Source organism: Castor canadensis, chromosome 10, assembly GCF_047511655.1.
Source record: "Castor canadensis chromosome 10, mCasCan1.hap1v2, whole genome shotgun sequence".
NCBI lineage: Eukaryota > Metazoa > Chordata > Mammalia > Rodentia > Castoridae > Castor > Castor canadensis.
Genome location: NC_133395.1, coordinates 59,494,293 through 59,503,875, shown reverse-complemented (window position 1 = coordinate 59,503,875; position 9,583 = coordinate 59,494,293). Strand labels below are relative to the sequence as shown.

The following is a 9,583-nucleotide window of genomic DNA, read 5'->3' as shown; positions in this document are numbered from 1 at the left end:
ATTTTGATGGGAATTGCATTAAACATGTAGATTACTTTTGGGAATATCGACATTTTTACTATGTTGATTCTACCAATCCATGAGCACGGGAGATCTCTCCACTTTCTATAGTCTTCCTCAATCACTTTCTTCAGAAGTGTATAGTTTTCCTTGTAGAGGTCTTTCACATCTTTTGTTAGGTTTACACCTAACAAAATCCAGAATCTGCTGACATCATGTGAGCAGACATGACATCCTCTTCTAAGACTTTGGTCCAGGCCACCATTGTCTATTATTGCAAGAGCTATCCAGTTTGTCTTACTGTGCCTGGCAGTGCTCTTCTTTGATTTAATCCCAAAGAAGATCCTTTAAAAACAAAGAATCCTTTATTTTTAGCAAAGGGATCCTTTAAAAACTATTAGACCTCTCTCTGCAGTGGCTTCCTGTGCCACGGGTCAGTCCTCTATGACCTCATCTGCTACTACCCTACCCTTCATCTTTCCTGTGTTGTATTGACTTTGAATATGAATGGAATACTTTTCCTCAGGCTTTTGCATCTGTTGCTTCAGCCTGGAATTCACTTATTCCAGGTATCTGCATATTTGCTCTACTTTTCTTCCCTCCTGCCAGTTCTCCTTCCCCTCATATTTCTTCTCAAGTGTGACTTTCTCAGAAAGACCTTTCCTGGTGACCCAGTTTAGAATTTCAATTCCACATCACCATTTCTCCCTCCATCCATGCACACACAGTATATATATAACATACACACAGATCTCTGTTTCCCTTCCTACTTTTTTTCTCTTGAAGGCTTATCACTTATATATACTTAGGTTTTTTTCTATATTGTCTAACTTTCCAAGTTATAGTGCAAATTTCATATGGTCAGTAACTTCTGTCTGATTCATTATTATATCTTCAGTGCTTTTATAGTTTTAAATTAGTGGCCTCTGGATGAATCAGTTACAGACTTGTCATTATGACAATTTAAAAAATTCTTTGCCAATATTTCAAAAACTCTGATAATTTTTTACATAAAAACCCAGATTTCATTCTTTGCCATATCACATTGGCTGTGAAAATAACCAGCACGCTTTTTCTCACTCAGTATAGTTATCTGATTGGCCTCTTTGGGTTTTAAAAATGACTCAAACCATAGACAGGGAAATGACGTAGAGGCTAAAATAGTAATGGTGCCTACTGGGGCAGGCAGACTTATCACACTTATTCTGAACTGTGTGCTTGTTCTGCCTGAGATTCACTTACCCAGATATCTGCAAGCTTATTCCACTTCTCCTCCCTCCCTTCGTGTTTCCATTCAAATGTTGCTTGAACAAATGTGCATTCTTTCTGCTGCTACCTGTACAGAAGACATGTTTTCTAGGGTATGGCAGTCCCTGCCACTTATACTCCACTCTCTTTATTTAGTTTAGTTACTTGATTGGCCTCCATCGGTTTCGAGATTGACTCAAACCACAATCAGGGAAATGACTAATGGTGCCTACTGGGGCAGGCATGAAACCTGAAAATTTGTAAGTTCAATAAATTGAGTAATTTTTGGAGAGCTCATGTTTCATTGATCCTGGCTTGTTTTTTCTTTAATTAAAAAACATGTTTTGAAGAGCCAGGTATGGTAACACATGCTTATAATCCCAGCACTCAGGTGGCTGAGGCTGGAGGAACACAAGTTTGAGGTCAGACTTGGCTACATGGTGAGCTCAAGGCCAGCATGGACTACATAGAAAGACTGTCTCAAAAAAATTATATATATATATATATATATATATATATATATATATATATATGTAGTTTCATATATATGTGTGTGTGTGTGTGTGTAGTTTCTCATTTGTTTCTCCTTTATTTTTCTGTTTAAACAGGAAAGAGTGATGAGAAGGGAGATAACATGAAAAGAATCCTTATCCTTCCCATGATTTCGTTCCTTTGTCTGAAGTTCATAAAAGCCTAGGTCTTCATGAAGCTGAAACCCTCTGACAAAACCTTCTAGAGTGATCACAAGAGCTACTCGCCCAATGAAGTTAAAATGTGCAACCACTCATCCATGTATTTATCACATTTTATAGCTGCTACATAATTCATTTAGAAGAAGATATCCCTCTGCTGTTTAACAAGCACCCAGCCTTCATTTATAAAAAGTGTATAACCAAAGGACAACAGGAAAGATAAATAGTCAATTAATTATCACTGAGATTCAGTCCTCAATACTTTGGATTGGAGCAAAGAAGCAGGATGCATATTGTTATGGCTTTGACTATGAATTCCAAAAGCAATTTCTCACTGTATTTTCTGCTGTGTTCTTAGTATCTGGCTAAGTAGCTTGAAAAAAGTAGGATGAATGAGAAAAGGAGAGTGAATTTAGATGCTGTGGTCATTGCAGGCAGAAAAGAGTGTTTCAATTACTGGGCACTTCCTAGTAGAAGCAGATCTTACACAATGGTGAATTAGAAATGAGGTTTTCATATTTCTGTTCCGTTCAAGGAAATACATTTTAACCATCATTTTTGTCCCCTTAATATGATTCTTAAAGCATGTGTGTCTCATTCTTTATTGATATTTATCGTTCACTGAGCTCAGAAAAGCAGGATAGTCCTTATTGCTGAAGTACATTCCATGTCAATACCTCTCTCAAATTGAGTAAATTATCTCTTGTTTTTCCCTGCCCATCTTAATTTTATATGTCAGTTCTTAAACTTCTGCTCATTTGCTTCTAAGTGCTTCCTCCTGTACAGTTAACTCTATCCTTTAGCTTTAGTTATCTCCATGCTGATAAAGCTCAGATCCCTATCTCTGCCCTGACTTACAGCTAAGCTCTGGACACATACTGTGCATCACCCCCAGGCCAGCTCTGCTGAGCTGTCTCAATGTTGCCTTAACCCCCAGTAGAATTCTCCTTTATGTTGCCTAAATCTGGTGGGTTATACCTTTATATTCCCTAAATGCCATAATTCCATCCAGAGGATCAGCACTCCTTTACGCCTTTGATAATGAGGCTCAAACTTACCCATCTTACTCATCCATCTCATTTATCCTCAGTGGACAGTCAGCCTCTCCATCTCTTAGGTTTGCCTCTTGCTCCCATTGCCACCACCATTGCCTCAGAGCTTGTCCTTCACCACAGTTTCCCAACCTTGTCCCTAGCCACTTCTCCATTCCATTTTTCTGCCACCAGACTAATCTAAAGTGGCCAATTTCATTTCCTGCTCTAATGATCAAATATCCTTGATTCTTTTTACCTATGTTTGAATTGTGTCTTCTTTACCACTTCTTTATCTACAGTAAATACTCGCTTAATAAGTAAGTACCAAGAATAATTGAAATAAGGAAGCTGTGTCATATGAATTTGATGAAGCTGTGTTGGCTATCCTTTGGCCTACTGTATAGAGAATTAGCCACTGATTCATATCTCTATTTAAAGAATGGAGAACATGACTAGAAATATATTTCAGCTGCATATGAAGAGGAAAAACAAAGAATTTTCATTTGGAAAGAGAGAGAATGCTGCCCATTTCCTAGGTTTTCTGGTTCTTTTAAAATATGTTAAGGTACTATATGGAGCATCTAGTGCAAAATAAATCCTAAATCTTAATACAAAAAGATTGAATGAGTACATTTGATGACATAATGAAATATTGAAGTTTATATGCAAATCACAGTTTACAAAATTCAGATTCAACTAAAATTTGTCTCTAATGGAGACCCCTGTCCCCATTTCATTTATTCTTTGAGGTGCCTGTATAATACAGGTAATATTTTCTCCAATGTACATCAGCTAAGTTTTCTTAGTTTAGCTTAGGAAAGGAAAATGCTTTCCCTCAGATCTGCTAGTATACACTAGAATCAGAATTTATCTCTTAAGATTTTCTAATTCCAGACCTTCAGACCTGTTACTTTTTATCATGTACCATGCTTCTCAAATATTTTTCTTATCAGTTTATTTCACTTCTATTTTTTTAATGTTTAGGTTTACACTGTTAAAAAAGTTATGACTTCACATGTTTACTCTTCCATTGAAATACTTGATTCATACTTTTTCTTTCATTCTCTGCATGTTTATTTTGTCCCTTTTATTTGACTTCTTGGTAGGTAGGGGAATCTCAAACATTGTTTCAGCAGCAGCATATCTGTTTACAAAAGTGGAGGAGACCCAGCATGGGAAGCTGAAGGTAAATGGCATACATTCATTTCACCTGTGTCTGCTTCAATGACTCTGTGAGTGCAAATGGATTGAAAAATGTCACTGAGTGTCTAGGGAGTTGTTATAAGCTTCAAGTATGTGAATTTTCTAATTCTGAAATGGTTATAACCTGCATCGTTTGCTGAATTTCACTTTTTAATACTTGGGAATACTGTAGAGATAACATTTTTATGCATTTGACATTTTGTGAAAATCAAATTTGCAGCTATGAACAGAACTCTTTCTTTTATGATCTACCTGATAATAATAACTATAATTAGCTTTTATTGTAGTGTTATCTGAAAAGGATGGTAAGGTTATCATCTGTTTAATGCTAATCTTACATGGCAGCTGCCTTTTTAAATTCTCTGCAAGACCTATCATGCTTAAAGAGTGAATTTTAGATTATATTTTAAATATCTAATTACTTTTGTTCTTTGGTTTAACTTTTACATGCTATGTTGTTTATATAATCAGTTTGCCTTCTCAACTAATCAAATATGTTTTGAATTTGTCTACACCATGTTAGGTGCTATGGGAGGGTGAAATTCTTGTACTCCAAAAAATGACCATTTAGTTGGATGATACTTGTAACACTGCTTATGTCAGCTGATCTTTCTCGCTAAAATGTTATTCATCACTCTCTTTCCCTTTGTTTACCTGGCTAGCTTCTAGAAATTTCTCAAGCCTGGCTACATGTCATTCTCATCTTTTTTTTACTTGACAAAAATTGTATATGTTTATGGTATACAGTGTTGTAACATATGTGTACATTGTACAATGACTAAATCAAGCTAATTAAAATATCCATCCCTCAGTTATCTTTTTTTTCTTTTATTATTCATATGTGCACACAAGGCTTGAGTCATTTCTCCCCCCTGCCCCCACCCCCTCCCTTACCACCCACTCCGCCCCCTCCCTTCAGTTATCATTTTTTGTAGTGACAACATTGAAGAGCAGTTTTCAAACACACGATACATGATTTCTAACTTTAGTTGTAATGCTGTACAATAGGTATCTATAACTTACTCCTCTTGGCTAATTGAAGTTTTGTGTCAGTTGTATAATGTCCCCTGGTTGCCTCGACTCCCCAGTTCCTGGCTAATGTATGCTATAAGTTCGACTTTTTTTAGATTCTACATATGAGTGAGATCACACAGTATTTGTGTTTTGGGGCCTGGCTTATTTCACTTAGCATAATGTCCTCCAGGTTTATGCATGTGGTTGCAAGTGACAGAATTTCCTTCTCTTTCAAGGCTGAACAGTATTCTGTGAAGTATATGTACCACATTTTCTTCATCCATTTCCCCATTGATGTGCACTTAGATTGATGTTATAACCTGGCTCTCGTGAATAGTGCTACAATGGACATGGGAGCTAGATGAGTGAATAAAGATGCTGCAAACACGCAGAGTCATAAAGATTAACTGATAAATAAAAGTAGTATGCAAAAATGTCAAAAATGGGCTCAAGGTGTACCTTAAGTGGTAGAGTGTCTGCCTAGCAAGCGCAAGGCTCTCAGTTCAAGCCCCAGTACCACAGAAACAAATAGGTGAAAATGTCAAGAATAGCTTGTGAACTGTAGGACTTAAGAAGGAGAAGAAAGAATAGGTTGGTGTGTTGGTAGTCAAGGAAGGATTCGTGGTTAGGGTCACCTTCATGGGTTTGCAGCCCATCAGTCTCAGGTCCTTGTGCTCAGGAGGGCTCCACACTTGGTTTAATGATCTGTAGTCACCATCTAAACATTCCTAGTTTTAAAACAAAGGACTTCACATTTTCATTTTGCACTAGGACCCACAAATTGTGTAGCTGGTTCTGTTCTTGGTTCTAGGAAATGACTTGTAGTTATAGAAATGGGAACTGGGGAGAGCAGGCAGGGAGAGAGAGGGCAGGAATCTCAGAGACACTAATGAGAAATGTACCAGGCGTGTCAGAATTAACGACAGACCAGCACAAAGGCACTGAGGTGTTTTAAGTATGGGTCTTGAAGAGGGATTGAGGCAGCATTTGGACATTATCCTGGAAGTGATGAGTAATTTCAGATGCATATTGAGCAGGAGAGTGATGAAAACAGAGTATTGCTTTCTGAAGAGTCTTATGATGGTGGCAGGATGGACTGAGCAGTGAGATAGGAGATAGGAAGACAGTATATCAGCAAGCTAATCCAAATGCACTAATAAATTCAAGAACAAAATCAGAGAAGACTGAGGGAAAAAAAACACATGCAAGTTTGACAACATGTGAACTGATTTAAAAAAAAAAAAAGGCGGACTCAAGGAGCATCCTGAGTCAAAGGCACAGTCCTGGCTGAAGGAAGGAAGGGCTGGTATAGGGGCAGCTATATGTCAGAGGAATGATGAGTTCAGTTTTTAGATACTTGAGATGGTGGAGGGATTTCAAAATTGTTCATTTTGCATTTAAATATCAGTAATTATTCATGGAGGAGAGAGTTGGGAAAAGGAAAGGATAGTTAGTAGTGTCAAATGTTATATAAATGCAAGGGCATTGACGACTGAGGAGACTCTAGTTGTAAAAGAATGATAAGAACAGCTCAATAAAGATTGTGTGGAATTTAATAAGGTAGCATTTCCTAAATTCATAATCATCTTCTCCAAATTGCTTCTCCTGAGTTTCCTGCCTCACTGAATGGTACCTCTGTCCACCACCCACCTCCCCTTTCAGAAATGGGGGTTACCCTCGACTCCTCTTTCTACATGTTTCAGTATCCTCCTCCTACAATAGTAAATCAGTCCTTTCTCATCCTCACTGCCTATCAAGTGTCTGTTGCAACTCCTCACGTGTCTGTCCCACAGTTTTTGTCATCATGTCATACCCAGATGGAGGTCAAGTCTTCGGGGATCGTCTGGACTTTATTCTCCCCACCCGTACACCAGTCTCCATCTCATTCTTTCTAAAACACAGGTCTGACTGTGTCACTTTCTATTTATGACTGTTATGAATTCGTATCCTACCAAACAGTATTAAAGTCCTACATCCCAGTGCCTGTAAAGGTGACCTTGTTTGGGAATGGGGTGTTTGCTGATGATCAAGTTTAGATGAGATTAGGATGTGACTTAATGCAATATAACTGTCTTCCTTTAAACAGAAGAAATTTGGACACAGAGATGTGTAGATACAGGCAGAAATCAGAGTGATTTCTTTATAAGCCAAAAATGACAAAGATTGCCTGTGAGTTGCCAGGAGATAGGCATGGAATCATCTGCTTTTCAACTCACACTTCTAGCCTCCAGAACTGTGAGACAATACATTTCTGGTTGGTTTGTTTGTTTTTATGGTACTGGGGTTTGAACTCAGGGCATCACACTTGCTAGGCACTCTTCCACTTGAGCCACTCTGCCAGCCCTCTGTTATTTTTTGTTTGATTTTGTGTGTTTACTTTTGAGACAGGGTCTCACTATGTGGCTTAAGCTGGCCTCAAACTTGCAAACCTCCTGCTTCCATATCCCAAGTACTGGGGTCACAGGCATGCACCACCAACATTTCTGTTATTTTAAACCACCTACTTTATAGTATTTTGTTACCACAACCCTAGGAAACTAATATAGATCTCAAAATAGCTCCCTTTTGCTTGGAGAGTATAATGATTAATTTTATGTGTCAGTTTGACTAAGCTCTGGGAGGCCCAGGCATTTGGTCAAACATTATTCTGGTGTTTTATTATTCCTTATGATAATTCTCTTTATGTGTGTGTATCTCTGTATGTATGCACACAGCATACATATTCATACATGTATTACATATGCACAAGTGTGTATGTATACACACCCACATCCTATTCTACTTCTTTGGAAAGCCCTAACACAAGCTTCCTGAAAGAGGTTAAAGATCTACCATGGGGCTGGTCTCCTCTGTGCAGTCCCCCAGCTTTGCAGTCTTGACTGCAGGAGCATCCAGCTTTTGTTGGGCCCTTGATGTGCCTTGCTTTCTCTCACCTATGATCTTTCACACATGCCATTACCATGGACTGAATTTTCACTTTTCTATCTTGGTCTACTTCATTAGTACATTCAATAAACATTTTTGAGCTGTGTACCGGTGGCTCATGCCTGTGATTCTAGCTATTCAGGAGGCAGAGATCAGGAGGATTGGAGTTGGAAGCCAGCCTGGACAAATAGTTCATGAGGCCCTATCTTGGAATAAGTGTAAGGCCCTGAGTTCAAGCCCTAATGCCACCAAAAAAAAAAAAAAAATCTTAGGTCTCCAAGGCACCAATACTTTTGAAGGTGGGTGCAAAATGGAGCCTAAAAAACAGGAAGATTGGTAGATTATATAAGTGGCAGTGTCACATTCCCCAGCCCATCCTACCCTCTATCTTGGCATTAAAAAATAATAATAATAATAATATTCAGAGAAAAAGAGTTTTTGGCAATTGCTATGTTTCAAATATTTGTCCCTTCAAATACTCATGTTTAAGTTTAATTGCCATTATAGCAGCATTAGGAGGTGGGACCTCCAGGAAGGTGTTGCTGTCATGGGTGGGAATGATGACATTGTAAAAAGGGGAGTTCAGTTCCTTTTGGTTCTTCATTCTCTCACTTCTGCCACATGTGACTCAGTAAGAAGGCCCTCACCAGATGCTGGCGCCTCAATGTTAGACTTTCCAGTCCTCAGAACTGGGACTGTTCTTTATCAGTTATATAGTCTGTGCCATCTGTTGTAGCCACACAAAGTAAACCAAGACGTAAATTTAAACATTCAATGGCAGAGATGAAACATTCAGTAGGAATGTTGAAGAAAAGATTGAAAAATTCTGACAGAACAGGAAGGCAAAGAGGCAGAAAATAGGAGGGAAATTAAAACATGAGGCAAGAGGTACAATATGCAAATAAAAGTCATGCCAGTGAGAGAGAGAGAAAGAGAGAAAACTTCTCAGATTAAAAGATACCACTGAGTACTTAGTGCAGTGGATGAAAACAGATCCATATTAAGACATATCATGAAAACATTTCAGACCACCAGTCGTAAAGGAAAAATCCTAAAAATGTCTAGAAAGATAACAAAAATGGCATGTGAGGGACCATTAGTTAAAGACGCATCATACTTCTCAAAAGCAGACCTGGACCCTAGGACACATCAGAACAGTTTCTACAGAATTCTAAGAGAATTCTAAGACATTTGTCTTCCTGTGTGGACTTCTAAGAACTGAAGTAGATTATATGTGTTTTTGGCTGTGAAATGTCTCCATAAATGAATGTCCTGTGTATTCTTCTGAATCTAGTAGAGGATGTGCTTATTAAAATGAGGAAGTAGAGCAAGAAAGTAAAGGTGTGTGGTGCAGAAACAGGAGATCCAGGCCAGAGGGGGAAGAAGGAGCTTCCCAGAATGACCATGAAGGGACATTTTGATGGCAGCTGGGCAGGGACAGGCAGACAGGGACTCCAGGAGGGGCCT

General features: G+C 38.4%; 1 protein-coding gene across 1 annotated transcript in view; it reads left to right on the top strand.

Annotated features, from left to right (window-relative positions):
- The first annotated feature begins 4,111 nt into the window (after positions 1-4,111).
- Positions 4,112-9,583, top strand: part of Lcp1 (lymphocyte cytosolic protein 1) — a 61,912-nt gene continuing 56,440 nt past the window's right edge. The window contains exon 1 of the mRNA XM_074043368.1: positions 4,112-4,160. The gene's annotated coding sequence lies outside the window, so the exon portion shown is untranslated. The remainder of the gene's footprint in view (positions 4,161-9,583) is intronic.